Source organism: Aquarana catesbeiana, linkage group LG07 (assembly GCF_042186555.1).
Source record: "Aquarana catesbeiana isolate 2022-GZ linkage group LG07, ASM4218655v1, whole genome shotgun sequence".
Taxonomy (NCBI): Eukaryota; Metazoa; Chordata; class Amphibia; order Anura; family Ranidae; genus Aquarana; species Aquarana catesbeiana.
The window spans coordinates 11375059-11392801 of NC_133330.1; the positions used below are offsets into that span (position 1 = coordinate 11375059).

The 17743-nt window shown below is 45.8% G+C and overlaps 1 pseudogene; it reads left to right on the plus strand.

Annotated features, from left to right (window-relative positions):
* The first annotated feature begins 6843 nt into the window (after window positions 1-6843).
* Window positions 6844-8454, plus strand: LOC141102515 (proto-oncogene Mas-like; annotated as a pseudogene).
* Window positions 8455-17743: the final 9289 nt, after the last annotated feature.

Below are 17743 nucleotides of genomic sequence, written 5' to 3' on the forward strand. Positions count from 1 at the left end.
AGTCTGCTACCTACTGCTTGTTCCTGGTTCCAGCCCAGCGTTCCAGTCTGCTACCTACTGCTTGTTCCTGGTTCCAGCCCAGCGATCCAGTCTGCTACCTACTGCTTGTTCCTGGTTCCAGTCCAGTGTTCCAGTCTGCTACCTACTGCTTGTTCCTGGTTCCAGCCCAGCGATCCAGTCTGCTACCTACTGCTTGTTCCTGGTTCCAGCCCAGCGTTCCAGTCTGCTACCTACTGCTTGTTCCTGGTTCCAGCCCAGAGTTCCAGTCTGCTACCTACTGCTTGTTCCTGGTTCCAGCCCAGCGTTCCAGTCTGCTACCTACTGCTTGTTCCTGGTTCCAGCCCAGCGTTCCAGTCTGCTACCTACTGCTTGTTCCTGGTTCCAGCCCAGCGATCCAGTCTGCTACCTACTGCTTGTTCCTGGTTCCAGCCCAGCGATCCAGTCTGCTACCTACTGCTTGTTCCTGGTTCCAGCCCAGCGATCCAGTCTGCTACCTACTGCTTGTTCCTGGTTCCAGTCCAGTGTTCCAGGCTACTACTTACTGCTTGTTCCTGGTTCCAGCCCAGCATTCCAGTCTGCTGCCTACTGCTTGTTCCTGGTTCCAGTCCAGTGTTCCAGGCTACTACCTGCTGTTGTTCCTGGTTCCAGTCCAGTGTTCCAGGCTACTACCTGCTGTTGTTCCTGGTTCCAGTCCAGCATTCTACTATCCAGCCTGCTGACCTGTTGGGTTCCTGGTCCTACCTGCATTCCAGTTTCTGTCTTCAGGTTCCTGATTCCAGAGGGTGCCACCACTACTGTACTTCCAGCAGCTGTCGATCCTGCCAGGCACCCATACCACTCTTCACTCCTGATCCTCTGTTCCCATTCCAGGGGAGCGGGAGTGGGAGCTGTAAGGGAGGTCTTTCCCTGCACTTCAGGCTCACAACCTACCAGGTACGTGACAGTAGCAGACAGCCATGTCTGAGCCTGAGCAGGGAACGTTTCCCATGGAGGAACTCTGTGCACACCTGGCAGGATTGACTGAAGCAGTCAAAAATCTACACAAGGATACACCAGACTGGAGGAACGAGTGTTAACCCTGTCTAACCCCATTGGGACCCAGGGAGCTTCCTCTGCTCCTGCTCCTTCAGTTGGGCCTTCCTCACAGGTGGTGATGCTCCCTCCGGAACCTAAGGTTCCCACTCCTGAACGCTTCTTCAGAAATCGCCATAAGTTCAGAGCCTTCCGCAACTCCTGCGAACTATTTTTTGCTCTTCAGCCACGTACTTTTTCCCTGGAGGCTACAAAGGTGGGCTACGTAATTTCTCTACTCTCTGGTGACCCCCAAACCTGGGCCCATCGCCTCTTAGAGCAAAAGGACATATCTCTGACCAACCTCTCCACTTTCTTTGACGCACTGGGTCAGTTATATGATGACCCCCAGCTATCTGTAACTGCGGAGACGGCTCTGCACACCCTTCAACAGGGTCGCAGAGCAGCAGAGGACTATGTGGCTGAATTCAGGAAGTGGAGTGCGGATACTAATTGGAATGATGCGGCTCTCCGTTATCAATTTCGGTTGGGACTTTCTGATCCTCTGAAGGATGAACTGGCCAGGATGGGTACACCACAGACTTTAAATGCTTTAATCGATCTAGCCATCCAGATCGATCGACGCCTACGAGAGCGCAGGTCTGAGAGAGCTATGGGGTCTTCTCGTCCAACCTGGGTTACCCCTAAAGTTCCTCATCACCCATCATCAACACCACCTACCTCCACGTTCAACTTACCTAAGCCAATGCAATTAGGAGTCCTGCGGCCTTCGCTCACCCCAGAGGAACGACAACGTCGTCGAGCAAATAACTTGTGCCTGTATTGCGGGGAACCCAGGCACTATGTCAGGAACTGTCCCCTTAAACTCCGTAAGTGTTTATCCCTATCTACTGACTATGTGACATCTCTGGTTGCTCTTCCTCTTCTGCTACAGCTTCCAGGGAAGGATCTACAAATAACCGCCATTATTGACTCAGGAGCTTGCAGCTGTTTCATGGATTCTCGTTTTGCCACCCAACATCAAATACCTTTGTCACCTAAAGCCCATGGACTCTCTATCCATCTAGCTGATGGGACTGCTATCAAGTCTGGACCTGTCACCCAAGAGACTATGCCTATACCCGTTTCCATTTCCAACGTCCATCAGGAACAGCTACGCCTGGACATTATCGCTTCACCCCTGTTTCCCATAATTCTCGGCATGCCATGGTTACAGGCCCATAATCCGGACATAAATTGGATCACGGGTGAGGTGACCTTTCCCTCTCCTTATTGCCAACAGTTCTGCAGAACCCCGAATACCCAGGAGAACCCTACTCTGTTATGCCTAGATATAGATCCTAGTCTACATCAATCCATTCCTTCCGCCTATCATGACTTTCTGGACGTATTTAGTAAACAGAGGGCAGAGGTGTTACCCCCTCACCGGGCCTATGACTGTCCCATTGAGTTACTTCCCGGTGCTGAAATTCCTTTTGGAAGAATATTTCCCTTAACTGAAGTGGAGCAAGGGGCGTTGAAGGAATACATTGACGAAAACCTCAAAAGAGGCTTCATTCGTCCATCCACGTCCCCCGCAGGTGCTGGCATCTTCTTCGTGCAGAAAAAAGATAAAACCCTCAGGCCTTGTGTGGATTACCGCGAACTAAATAAAATTACTGTGAAGAATCGGTACCCTCTCCCCTTAGTACCAGAGCTGTTTCAGAGACTGGGGACGGCCACCATATTCACCAAACTTGATCTCCGTGGGGCATACAATTTAGTTCGTATTAGGGATGGAGACGAATGGAAGACCGCTTTTCGTACCCGTTATGGACATTTTGAGTACCTCGTGATGCCTTTCGGCCTGTGTAATGCCCCTGCCACATTTCAATACTTTATTAATGATGTGTTACGTGACTTTCTAGACCTGTTTGTCATCATCTATTTAGACGACATATTGATTTTCTCTTGTTCCCTTGAATCCCATCGCAGGCACGTCAGAAGTGTGTTGGGCCGACTTCGACAACACGGTCTATATGCAAAGGCTGAAAAATGTGAATTTGAACAGGAAAGTATTCCATTTTTGGGGTTAGTCATTTCCAGTAAGGGCATTAAAATGGACCCCCAGAAGGTCACGGCTGTCCTAGATTGGCCAGTCCCGACAGACAAGAAAGGAATCCAGCGATTCGTTGGATTCGCTAATTTTTACCGTAAATTTATTAAGGGGTTCTCAGCCATCATTACACCCATCACACAGCTAACCAAACAGGGTACACGCTTCCATTGGTCGGCCGAGGCTCAAAAGGCTTTTGAGGCTCTCAAGGGCCTTTTCACCTCCGCCTCTGTACTAAAGCATCCAGATTTCTCTCTGCCATTTATTCTAGAAGTGGATGCATCTGAAATTGCTGTAGGGGCAGTATTATCCCAAAGACAGGGAACCAAGGCCCTGCTGCATCCTGTGGCTTTCTTTTCTCGTAAATTGTCCACGGCAGAGAGAAATTATGATGTAGGTGACAGAGAGTTGTTGGCAATCAAGTCAGCATTGGAGGAGTGGCGCTATCTGTTGGAGGGTGCCGCTCATCCAGTCTTAATTTTTACAGATCATAAGAACCTGGAGTATTTGAGGTCTGCAAAAAGGTTGAAACCACGTCAGGCCAGGTAGGCTCTCTTTTTCTCCAGGTTCTCCTTTCATGTCACTTACCGTCCTGGTTCCAAGAATACTTAACCTGACGCCCTGCCTAGGATGTTTCACAAACCTCAAGAGATTTCCCCTCCAGACACCATTCTGTCTCCGGGGAATTTTCTTTTACTTCAGGGAAACCTGCTTTCCCAGATTAAACAGGCCTCCGCAGGAATGGAATCTTCCATTAAGACAGAGCTCCAGGTTAAGGATGGGTTATTGTGGCATGAGAATAGGATCTTTATACCTGAAACACTACGAGTTCCAGTACTAGAGCTCTGTCACGATCATGTGCTGGCTGGGCATTTTGGCGTAGCTAAGACCACTGATTTGGTTCAGCGCACCTTCTGGTGGCCTCAGCTGCGCAAAGATTGTAAAGAGTTTGTAGAGTCCTGTACCACCTGCATTAGGAACAAAGGGCACAAAACAAAGGCATGGGGTCTACTAAAACCCTTGCCTGTCCCAGATAGACCCTGGAAAATGCTCTCTATAGACTTTATTGTAGAACTACCCCCGGCCGGGGGCTTCACCTCAATCTTTGTCATAGTGGACCGGTTGTCGAAGATGGCACACTTTGTCCCAATGAAGGGCACCCCTTCAGCTACAGAAACAGCACAAGCATTCGTTAAAGAGGTCATCAGGCTCCATGGGGTACCAGTTAATATCGTTTCAGATCGAGGGGTACAATTTACCTCTCGATTCTGGAGGGCTTTGTGTAAAACCTTGGACATTGAACTCTCATTTTCATCGGCTTATCACCCCCAGACTAATGGGCAAACAGAAAGAACAAACCAGACCCTTGAACAATATTTGCGCTGTTTTTCTTCCTTTGCCCAAGATAATTGGATTTCTGTTTTGCCATTGGCCGAATTCGCTTATAACAATTCTATTCATTCTGCTATCAAACAGACTCCGTTTTTTGCGAATTATGGTTTCCACCCTTCATTTTTACCTAATTCTCTTCCAGAATGCACAGTACCCGCAGTCCAGGAGAAATTGGATTTCTTTACCTCTAACAACCAGGTTTTACAGGACACCATGACCAGAACCCAGGAGTACAACAAGGCAACCTTCGATAAGAAAAGGCGAGGTGAGCTCTTACTTGCACCTGGGGATCAGGTATGGTTGTCCACAATAAACCTCAGGTTGGCCTGCCCTTCCAAGAAATTGGGTCCCAAATTTCTTGGACCGTTCCCTGTTAAACGGAGAATTAATGAAGTTGCATATGAACTTGAACTCCCGGATTCACTAAAGGTACATCCAGTTTTTCACGTGTCCTTGCTTAAACCATCTATTACCAACCCATTTCCAGGTCGAAGTACGGATCCTCCTGATCCAAACCTGGTAGATGGGGAAGAGGAATTCGAGGTGGAGGCCATCATGGACCACAGGAAAAGAGGTAACCAAAATCAATTCTTAATAAAATGAAAGGGGTTTGGCCCAGAGGAGAATTCTTGGGAACCAAAAGATAATATTCATGCTGAAGACCTGTTACAAGCCTTTAAAACAGCCCATCCAGAGAAATTTTTTCAAAGGGGCATCCTGAGGCTGCCCCTTGGGGGGGGCAATGTCATGAAGATCCTGCCAGTAACCGGCGTCCCAGGCGCACGGGAACACGGCCACGGGTTCCATTGCGCATGCGCGCGCGTTCACGGGTGCGGTCACGCACGGGCACGCGCGCGCGCACTCCCGCTGGTGTCAGGCGGGCTATTTAAACCTGCCTGTCACACTCCATCCCCGCTGTCTGCTCTACAGCGTTCTGTGAGTGTTTCCTGATCTGATCTGTGTATCCTGTTATCTGACCCGGCTTCCTGTTTGACCATCCTGCTATCCGCCTGCACCAGACCCTTTTGGCTTGCCTGACCATCCCTCTGCATTATCCCTGGTACCTCTGCTGTCCGACCACTACCGACCACCGGCTTGTTGACCCTCCGCTGTGTATACCGGCTTCCAGTCTGCTACCTACTGCTTGTTCCTGGTTCCAGCCCAGCGTTCCAGTCTGCTACCTACTGCTTGTTCCTGGTTCCAGCCCAGCGATCCAGTCTGCTACCTACTGCTTGTTCCTGGTTCCAGCCCAGCGTTCCAGTCTGCTACCTACTGCTTGTTCCTGGTTCCAGCCCAACGATGCAGTCTGCTACCTACTGCTTGTTCCTGGTTCCAGCCCAGCGTTCCAGTCTGCTACCTACTGCTTGTTCCTGGTTCCAGCCCAGCCATCCAGTCTGCTACCTACTGCTTGTTCCTGGTTCCAGCCCAGCGATCCAGTCTGCTACCTACTGCTTGTTCCTGGTTCCAGCCCAGCGATCCAGTCTGCTACCTACTGCTTGTTCCTGGTTCCAGTCCAGTGTTCCAGGCTACTACTTTCTGCTTGTTCCTGGTTCCAGTCCAGTGTTCCAGGCTGCTACCTACTGCTTGTTCCTGGTTCCAGCCCAGCGTTCCAATCTGCTACCTACTGCTTGTTCCTGGTTCCAGTCCAGTGTTCCAGGCTACTACCTGCTGTTGTTCCTGGTTCCAGTCCAGTGTTCCAGGCTACTACCTGCTGTTGTTCCTGGTTCCAGTCCAGCATTCTACTATCCGGCCTGCTGACCTGTTGGGTTCCTGGTCCTACCTGCATTCCAGTTTCTGTCTTCAGGTTCCTGATTCCAGAGGGTGCCACCACTACTGTACTTCCAGCAGCTGTCGATCCTGCCAGGCACCCATACCACTCTTCACTCCTGATCCTCTGTTCCCATTCCAGGGGAGCGGGAGTGGGAGCTGTAAGGGAGGTCTTTCCCTGCACTTCAGGCTCACAACCTACCAGGTACGTGACAATTAGTCTCCTGCCGAAAGGGGAGAAATGTGACAGACCTAGCCGGGAGAGAGACTTTTGGAGGGGACTGAATGCTAGCCTCTTGCCGATCGATCGTGGGCCCTGGCATTTGGGGGAACGGTGCTCTTTGTGAGCTGTATGCCTGGGGACTCTTGAAGTGGTATTACTGTGGATTCGGGTCCTGGTCCCCCAGGACACACAGACTCTGGGGACCCTGTGTATGCCATATGGGAAATGGTGACTTGGAGGGTATGTCTTGGATTGCTTAAAATGGGACAGTAATATTTATCCCCAATATCTCCCAGGATATATATGTAAAGACTATTATTGGTTTGTTTGCTTCTGAACTCAACATGTTAATTGAGTGAGCTGATCACATTATCCTCCAGGACTGGCTAGGAGACGAACAGTCTACTCCTACTATAAGTGTTGATGACTAGGCTGAGGAGGGGGGGGACACTGTATTGTTAATTGTAATTAGCTCCTGCTATTGTGATTGTACTTGTGATAATGTATAATGTACTGTGTGAAGCTCGGTGACCACAAGTCTGGGCAAAAGGTCATGTTAGTAAACTAGCTCATGTTAATTAGGTTAATTAGGTTACAGGTGTATTGTTAGAGCAATATGAGCAGGAAACCTCCTCTTTTACTGTATAAAAGAGCCTGTATTCCTGTCAATAAAGAGAGATTCCTGGATGAACTTACATACAGCCTGCCTGGTGTTTGTTCTGAGCTACACAACTGGATTAGAACGGCACAGAGCTGTAGTTGTAGTCCCGGAGCATCGGATGACTGAACCATCAGATGCTGCGATCTGCAATCTGATTCTATAGCTGCAGAGGAGTGTCGGGAGAGTGGAACTGAGCGAGCAGGGGCTCGTTACATCCTTGTTTAATACTAAAATTTGTTAGATGATTTGAATCATTTAAATGTGAAAAATATGCAAAAAAAAAAAAAATAGAAAATTAGGAAAAAATCAGGGGGCAAATACTTTTTCACAGCACTGTACATTTTAAGCCTTATATACATTGTGACAAATCTAAAAAAGAAACCAGAAGAAATTAAAGTAACTTTTTAGCTTATATATAGATGTATTGTTAATGAAAGGAAGTAATTCTGCTTCATTGATAGCTATGTCATATGTTTAGAAGAAGATACTCTCCACTAAAAAAGGACAACATGAATTTCACCAGTGGAAATAAGACAGACAAAAAGGACCTCTGGATGTGCATAGGTGCTCCTGAACTCTTGCTCCCTATCGTAGATGGCGTTTTCATCGGGATTTGTGTCTTAGGCTTGGTGGGAAACATTATCGTGTGTGGCTGACACCCTCTTGCTAGCAGTGGTGATGTTGACGTTGATGGTCCAGATCAGCAATTTCTTTGGTTCACATCCTGGATCTAAAGTGACGTGTCCCTTCTATGTATTTGTGGATACATTATATTACCCCCTGGTCTATTCTGGGAAAAACATCCTGACAGCCATCAGCGTGGAGAGGTGTATCTCCATCCTGTTTCCCATTTGGTATCGCATTTGTCGCCCCAACAAGTTCTCCACTATGGTGTGCTCAGTTTTCTGGTTCCTTGGCATCTTGGAGGGCCTCCTTGAAGTCATTTTGTGTGATCCAGAAGCTTACACCAGTCAGCAGGCGCAATGTGTAACGATTGAAGTGATGATTTTTGTATCTGCGATCGGGATATGTCTACCGCTCATGGTTATTTCCAGCGTCGCCTTGCTCTACAAAATAAGGAGGACCGTCGGTCAGGAGTACTCTCCTAAGCTGTATATCATTATCATTGTAGCAGTCATTGTCTTTATTTTATCGGTCTTGCCGTTAAATATTGTTCGTTTTTTAGTGTTCTGTAATGTGCTGAAAACAGTCAAGCTGGTTTTTATTAGTCAGTATTGGCTGGTCATTAATTGCGTCATCAACCCCTTTTTTTTTTTTTTTTAACTAGCTGAGCTAAACTGTGTTTCTGGTCTGTTTAGACCCCTGATATTCCACCAACGGGGGTCCTAATATTGTTTTTTTTTTTTTTATTTAATAATGAATTCTTAAAAATAAATAGGTAAATAAATAAAATTAAATTGTAAAAAAAATAAATAAAATGACAAAAATAAAAAACTACTGACACCAGTGGTGGAACTACCAGGGTCGCAAAGGTCGCGCTTACGATCGATCCCTGGGGTCCCATACTGTGGAGGGAACCTCAAAATGGTAGGAAGAGGGCTGTAATAAAGGGTCCCACGATGGGAGTAAAGGACCCTGGGATCAGTGAGAAGGGCCCCGGCCGGGTGGGGGGGCCCTTCATGGTTTCCTACTCTCGGGCCCCAAATGTTCTAGCTACGTCTCTGCAGGGAGTTATCCCTTAACCATAGACAGAAGGACACTGGGACGGGCAGCCTCTTGATTATCCCAAAACAACTGAAACAGGACAGGAGCAGGAAGGGAAGAGTTGAATGGATAGATTTAGAAATATATTTAACTGTCCTGGAGATATATTTTAAAGTGCTCATATCCGTTAGATTTGGAAAACTTGGCTGCCATGACTGTTAGGTTGGTCCTAAATAACTTGTCTAAACAAAACTACCGAGTATCATTGGAAATAAATATTGATACTATGTATCTGTAGTGTAAATTATATCATAATAATGTTCTATATTTTTTATATAATGATATATTTTTAGTAAAAACTTTTTTTATATACAATTGATTATGTTTCATGTCTGATCTGTTTTTTCTTCTTTTTCAATCACTCGCTAACGTCTTATGTCTCTTTGGGGTTTCCATCAACAAAATCTTCAGATCAGTGTTCCTAGTTCCCCCACCAACCATGCCAGCATACAGACGAGCGGATTTCTGGGTCAGGCGGAGTTACGACGTAAAGATTTGAAGCATGTTCCAAATCTAAAGTCCGTCAGATTTTCGACTGGAAAAGTCCGCTGAAGGTCCGATGAAGCCCACACACGATCGGATTGTCCGCCGGACTTGGCCCGTTGGACCAGTCCGGTCGTAAAGTCCGACCGTGTGTACGCTACATTAGACTTGGAAATTGAAATGTGTGAACGTCAGTTTAAGTTTAAAGCCTGTTTCAAACCTACTGATCGCCATGGGTTCATTCCCATTGACAGCTGTCATCACAGTTCCTGGTTATGTTTTGGTTCCGTGGAGCCAGTTTCTGCGGTTATGCAGAAATTGTACCGACACCAAGACTTTCAAGGAACTAGCTTGCATTCTAAGACAGAGGTTCAGTGATAAAGGATATGACCAGGTCGAAGTGGATTTAGGAGTTACAAAGAAATTTGGAAGTGGAGAGGAGCTCTATGTTGACAGAGAGACCTCGCCAGGAGTCTAACGAATCCTTGAAGTGGTCAATGATAACTTCATTTTCCATACAACATAGACAAATTAAATCTGTTATCAACAAGCACTGGAGTGTATTGAAAAGCGATCGCATTCTAGGCTCCCTGTTGCCTGATCAAGCTAAGGTGGTATACAGGGGTGCTCCATCTCTACAGAGCAAGATCGCTCCTAATATTATCAATCCACCCGTCAGAGCTTCCTTTTTTTCACAATACAGTTGGCTATTATCCATGCAAAAAATGCAATGTATGTAAATACAACACACAAGGCAGATGTAAAACTCAACAATTCAAATCTACAGTTACTGATCGTTGGTACTGTATGAAACATTTTGGTACATGTGCTACCAAGAACGTTGTTTATTTGCTCACCTGCCCTTGTGGCAAAACATATGTGGGAAGAATTATTCGTCCTTTTTCAGTGAGAGTCACTGAGCCAAACTTAAAAGTGGAGATACCAAACATACTGTACCCAAACACTATCGGCAGCACCATCGATGCCATAAGGATTTTTTGGATCTACCACAACACTTATTTTTCACCCTGTGGACTATGTACTTGTTTTTCACAATTATAAACACATTAAGTTTGGTCATGATTCTTATATGATTATTGCACTATATTCAGTCACGCACAAGTTATTGGAAATAATAATTTATTTGTTTATAGTTCCTGTGTTTATACAATGACCGTTTCACATTAGCACTGCACATATTCCCAAAACCATGTCTTTATACAGTTTGTCAAACCAGGGGCGGACCCAGGGGGGGCAACAAGGCAGTTGCCCCCCCCCCAAGAATTCGGGTGAGAGAGCGGGCAGCTCCGCAGGCGGCTCCGCGGGTGGGCCGGGCTGTCGGCTGGCTCGGTTGGTGAGCGGGCGGGAGGCTCGGTGGGCGGGTGAGAGCGCGGGCGAGCAGATGGGCGGCTTTATTGGGTGAGCGGACAGCTGGCCAATCAGGGAGCCAGCGGCGGGGGAGCAGAGAGATGACATCATCTTTCACCGCCCGGTGCCTGCCCTGCATCCTTGCAGTGCAGTTCCGCCCTCACTGTGCAGGCAGCCACGGGAAGCAGAGAGATGACATCATCTCTCTGCTGCCTGACTGGTAATCTGCTGCCTGACTCTGGGACACAGCAAGAGACCACCTTAGCAGGAAAGAGACACAGCAAGAGACAATCCGCAACGTGTGGAAGGTGACGTGGCAAGTGACAATTTGCATCTGGTGACTGCTGACGTGGCAAGTGACAATCTGCAACGTGTGGCACGTGATGTGGCAAGTGACAATCTGCATCTGGTGACAGGTGACGTGGCAAGTGACAATCCGTATCTGGTGACAGGCGACGTGGCAAGTGACAATCTGCATCTGGTGGCAGGTGACATGGCAAATGACAATCCGGAACGTGTGGCACGTGACGTGGCAAGTGACAATCTGCATCTGGTGACAGGTGACGTGGCAAGTGACCATCCACATCTGGTGACAGGCGTAGTGGCAAGTGACAAGCTGCATCTGGTGGCAGGCGACGGTGGCAGGTGACACGCTCAGGGCTCCCACTGATTCTGCATTATGGTGAGTTGAACTATTTCATTTTATATAACAATGTAATAATAGAAATAGTGAGCTTTAATCATCCTGACACCATATCAACCATTGTGCCGTGATGATTGAAGCGCCAACACCAGCTATTTCCCCGATAAATTGCCCCCAAAAAAACGTATTTTCTGGCAGTGCCCCTCCTGAGACTAGACTCTGGATCCGCCCCTGGGTCAAACCATGTCTTTATACAGCTGGTCAAACCATGTCTTTATACAGCTGGTCAAACCATGTCTTTATGGAGGTGGTCAAATCATGTCTTTATACAGCTGGTTAAACCATGTCTTTATGGAGGTGGTCAAACCATGTCTTTATGGAGATGGTCAAATCATGTCTTTATGGAGGTGGTCAAATCATGTCTTTATACAGCTGGTTAAGCCATGTCTTTATGGAGCTGGTCAAAACATGTCTTTATTGAGGTGGTCAAACCATGTCTTTAAAGAGCTGGTCAAAGAGCTGGTCGTTTATGGAGCTGGTCAAACCATTTATTCATGGAGCTGGCTTTGTACATAGGGACACAGTCATGCTGGAACAGAAAAGGGTCTTCACCAAACTGTTACCACAAGTTTGGAAGAGCACAAATTGTCTAAATGCCTGTGCTGTAGCCCGAACTGTACCCTTCACTGGACAACTTCAATTCCATCATTGGGGAAGGAAAGGGGGATTCTTGGCCATTTAGAAGGTGTGATGGTCAAGTTTCCAAATTCTTCTGGCCATAAAATGTATTATAACCCCAAGTTTTACTCTGATTTTCAGTAAGGTCCTCAAACTGTTCTGTTACATCTAATGTCTTGTATTCTACTAGGCTTCTGTTCATGACTCCCTGGTCTAAACCGCTCTTGAAACTCAATGCTGGCATCTCTGGCTACCTGACTTGACTCTTCACCTTAGTCATCTGTCCTGTGTTAGCTTAAGTGTAATCATACTCTTTACATCGACATCTACAGGGGTACCTGCCAGTAGAAGCGTACACTTCCAGTAGCTTTGAATAATAAATAGTAACAAATTACAGAGAGAACCTCTTGTAGCTCTGCCCTTGTGTGTTTTGTTACTCCACCCCTTTTAACAAAGGTACATATTTAAGTCTTATATCTGATCCCATCTACAGAAAGACAGTAGCTTATGGGTGAAAGCCACAGAATGAAGTGGAATATATAGCTAGCTGGAGGCAAATTATTACAGTGAGATCTGCTACTTACTTTTTTTTACTTGCATGCCATTTGGATGGTTTATGTATAGTTTAGGCTTACCCAGGATATAAGGCACTGGATGGATATGCAGAATATGAACTGTACTATTTAATTCACGTAGGTTGATGTAAGCGTGTGCTTTATTCATAATTAGCAACGTAGCATGTTGACTTTATAGGAAGGACTTAACGCAGGCCATAGTCACCATACTGACCATCCATGAGCTCTCCTGCTGCTCCAGAGACTTGCTGAGCAAATCAAAATTTCCTTAGGATCATACATGTTTGCCCCCTGCAATTAAGCATGGCGGTTGGGCGCATTGAAGTGCTACATTTGTACATCTCTACAGGACCTAGAAGTGACATTGCAGCCAGCCAGAGAATCCACAGAGCACAGTGGGGCACATGCCACCCATTTCCCCAGATTTGTTGGATAGCAGTAGTGCACAGAGCTCCTTAGGCAAGCAAAGATTTAATATGCCATCTGCCAGAAAGGTGGGTATAAACCTTCTTCTTTTACAGGTTGGTCCCTATTCATTTTTATTATAGTGACATGTTCACTGTAATGTCCCCGCCTTTTAAAGTACTTAATGTGGGAAAAGTACAGGTCCACTTTAAAGAGGCACATTTTAAGGAAAACAAATAATTCATGGCCAATGGACAGTTGATTTCATATATACAGTATACATATATATTTTTGGGTGAATATTGAATCATTAAGGGCTTTTTTTCTTAGAGAATAGGTGCAGGTACTCCCCCCTTTACATCACCCCTTTTCTCCACCCCTACCCACCTCTGAGCATTGTCCCTTGGTTCCACCCCCTACCGACCTTCGAGCATTGTCCCTTGGTTCCACCCCCTACCCACCTCCCAGTATCACCCCTTTAGGAAAATACAGAACCAAGTATCATTTTGTGGTGCTATGTAATTTGTATGGACTTTGTTAATGATAATAAGGAAACAGTAAAATAGATTCCCTGCAGCCAGCAGCACTAGACCCCTCCACAAAACATAGATCCCCCCAGCAACAATAGACCTCCCGCCAAAAACAATACCTACTCCCCGCATAATAGATCCACCCCAGCAACAAAAGGTCTCCCAGCAGCCAGCATCAATAGACTCCTCACTCAATAGTAGGTCCTTCCCAGCAACAATAGATCCCTCTGCAACAATAGATCCCCTCCAGCAGCCAGGAATAGAGCCTCCAGCATCCCCCCCCAGCCATTACATACATTCAGTGCCAGAGGTGCCGGAACTGCGTTCCCCCGCGTTCCCGCTGAAAAAAAGCACTGAGTGAAATATTTCAGAGCCTGTGGGGCTGTATACTTTTATTTACTGGAATGGGATAAGCTGATTGAAGATGGGGGTTCTTATGTTGAGACTAAAAAAAAAAGTTACATAAATGTCTGGATTTTTTGCTTATTTTGCATTATGAAAAGTAGGGAAGGAGAATCAGTAAAAATAAAAAAAATAATAATTTCAGCCCACTCGACTGCTATGGGGCCTGAAGGTGGAAGGGGCCCCTTTAGGGAGGCTGCTCAGGCAATTTAAACATATAAAATCTGTGTGCCTGTGGAGATAACACAAATCTATCATGGTATTATTAAGGAGTGAATAGATTTCTGTTGACAATGAACCTGTACCCCCTGTGACCTTGGCCCTGTACCGCCTGTGATGCTGATTCTGTACCCCCTGTGACCCCAAACTTGTACCCATTGTGACCTTGGCCCTTTAAACCCTGACCTTGTAACCCCTGTGACACTGACCCTGTACCCCCTGTGACCCTGACCCCTTATCCCCTGTGACCCTGACCCTGTACCCCCTGTGACCCTGACCCCTTACCTCCTGTGACCCTGACCCTGTACCCCCTGTGACCCTGACCCTGTATGCCCCTGTGACCCTGACCCTCTACGCCGCTGTGTCCCTGACCCTGTACCCCCTGTGACCCTGTACCCCCTGTGACACTGACCCTGTACACTCTGTGACCCTGTACCCCCTGTGACACTGACCCTGTACACTCTGTGACACTGACCCTCTACGCCCCCGTGACATTGACCCTGTACCCCCCTTGTGACACTAACCCTGTATGCCCCTGTGATCCTGACCCTGTACCCCCTGTGACACTGACCCTGTACCTCCTGTGACACTGACCCTGTACCTCCTGTGACCCTGTAACCCCTGTGACACTGACCCTGTACCCCCTGTGACACTGACCCTCCATGCCCCTGTGACACTGACCCTGTACCCCTGACACTGTACCCCCTGTGACCCTGACCCTGTACCCCCTGTGACCCTGACCCTGTACCCCCTGTGACCCTGACCCTTTACTCCCGATGAGACTGACCCTGTACGCCCTGTGACATTTCCAAATAAGAAGAGCTGACATTGGACGTACAGGAGGAGACTTCAGAATGGCGGTCACCAATCACAGATCCGCTTTTCAGCCTGCACAGTAAGAAGAATTTGCTTAGCTGTCTTAGTAGTGTCGATGTTTTGCGCTCAGAGCTTCTGAACATCCCGGCCAGCACTGAAAATAACCCTGTATGTCTAACACTGGCTTGCTCAGGATGTAAAAATCCCGGAATGTCTCCTCAGCTGTTTGGGGTTCTGCCCAAATTTTAAAGAAGTTTTTATTGGGGTTGTAAAGTTGTAGTGAGCAGATGTTACAAAACAATGGTGTCATCATATAAAATATTGTGATGTCATTATCATTGATACTACAACTCTTATGCCCCGTACACACGGTCGGACATTGATCGGACATTCCGACAACAAAATCCATGGATTTTCTCTGACAGATGTTGGCTCAAACTTGTCTTGCATACACACGGTCACACAAAGTTGTCGGAAAATCCTATCGCTCTGAACGCGGTGACGTAAAACACGTACGTCGGGACTATAAACGGGGCAGTAGCCAATAGCAAAATTTTATAGCCTGCTCTCAAACTTTGTGTGTCGGAAATTCCGATGGAAAAAGCCTGATGGATCCCACACACGGTCGGAATTTCAGACAACAAGCTCCTATCGCACATATTCCGTCGGAAAGTCTGACCGTGTGTACAGGGCAATAGTGTTATGGAGCCTGCTTTCCTTATTTCTTCTTGATATGGAGCCCTGTTTGTTATGGAAATCGCAAACTATAACCCAAGCTAAGTAACTTTGGGGGCTCGTCCGGGATTAAACAAGTTACTTGGCATTTGAATAGAGGAAGCCCAGCTTCCGAATTCTAGACGACCACTAACATTCAATATTCCATATATCTATACTATAAGAAAAATCACTAAAATAGCCATGGAAACATGTAGGTTTTACTATGCTAAAATAGGATAAAGATAATGCTATGCCAGATGTTTGTAAGTTTAATTGTAACAAAATTGCAAAAGAAAATTAGTTTTACAACTTGAGAAAAAACAATCCCCTGCGCTAAAGATACTAATCAGTGATTAGGCCTGCCGCCGATGTACATGACATAAGTCAAAACATTGAAAAAAGGGTATAAGTACCACAGCGCTGAGAGCCTGAATAAATACAATAATGTGCAACTGTAGTGCTTACAAATATAAGTGCAAAATATATTCCAAAAAAAAAAAATATATATATATACAACCCCTGGCAAAAATTATGGAATCACCAGTCCCTGAGGATGTTCCTTCAGTTGTTTATTGTTGTAGAAAAAAAAGCAGATCACAGACATGGCCAAAAACTAAAGGCATTTCAAATGGCAACTTTCTGGCTTTAAGAAACACTAAAAGAAATCAAGAAAAATAATTGTGGTGGCCTGTAACAGTTAGATTTATAGAACAAGCACAGGGAATAAATTATGGAATCACTCAATTCTGAGGAAAAAATTATGAAATCATGAAAAACAAACAAACGAAATAACACTCCAACACATCACTAGTACTTTGTTGCACCACCTCTGGCTTTTATAACTGCTTGCAGTCTCTGAGGCATTAACTTCATGAGTGATAAACAGAACTCTTCATCAATCTGGCTCCAGCCTTCTCTGATTGCTGTTGCCAAATCATCTTTGCAGAATGGAGCCTTGTCATGGACCATTTTCTTTAACTTCCACCACAGATTTTCAATTGGATTGAGATCTGGACTATTTGCAGGCCATGACATTGACCTTATGTGTCTTTCTTCAAGGAATTTTTTCACAGTTTTTGCGTTATCATCTTGATAAATGATTTCATCATCCCCAAACATCCTTTCAATAGATGGGATAAGAAAAGTGTCCAAAATTTCAATGTAAACCTGTGCATTTATTGAAGATTTAATGACAGCCATCTCCCCAGTGCCTTTACCTGACATGCAGCCCCTATATCATAATTGACTGTGGAAATTTGCATGTTTTCTTTAGACAGTTGTCTGCATAAATCTCATTGGAACGACACCAAACAAAAGTTCCAGCATCATCACCTTGCCCAATGCAGATTCGAGATTCATCACTGAATATGACTTTCATCCAATCATCCACAGTCCACGATTGCCTTTCCTTAGCCCATTGTAACCTTGTTTTTTTGTGTTTAGGTGTTAGAGATGCTTTCTTTTAGCTTTTCTGTATGTAAATCCCAATTCCTTTAGGCGGTTTCTTACAGTTCGGTCACAGATGTTGACTCCAGTTTCCTCCCATTTGTTCCTCATTTGTTTTGTTGTACATTTTCTGTTTTCAAGGCATATTGCTTTAAGTTTTCTGTCTTGACGCTTTGATATCTTCTTTGGTCTACCAGTATGCTTGCCTTTAACCACCTTCCCATGTTGTTTGTATTTGGTCCATGTTTTAGACACAGCCGACTGTGAACAACCAACATCTTGTGCAACACTGCGTGATGATTTACCCTCTTTACCTACATACTAACAAGCAGATTTCATCTGATGCAGGTGTTAGTGTTTGTAATGAAAATTTACAGGGTGATTCCATAATTTTTTCCTCAGAATTGAGTGATTCCATCATTTATTCCCTGTGCTTGTTCTATAAATCTAACTGTTACTGGCCACCACAATTATTTTTCTTGATTTCTTTTAGTGTTTCTTAAAGCCAGAAAGTTGCCATTTGAAATGCCTTTAGTTTTTGGCCATGTCAGTGATCTGCTTTTTTT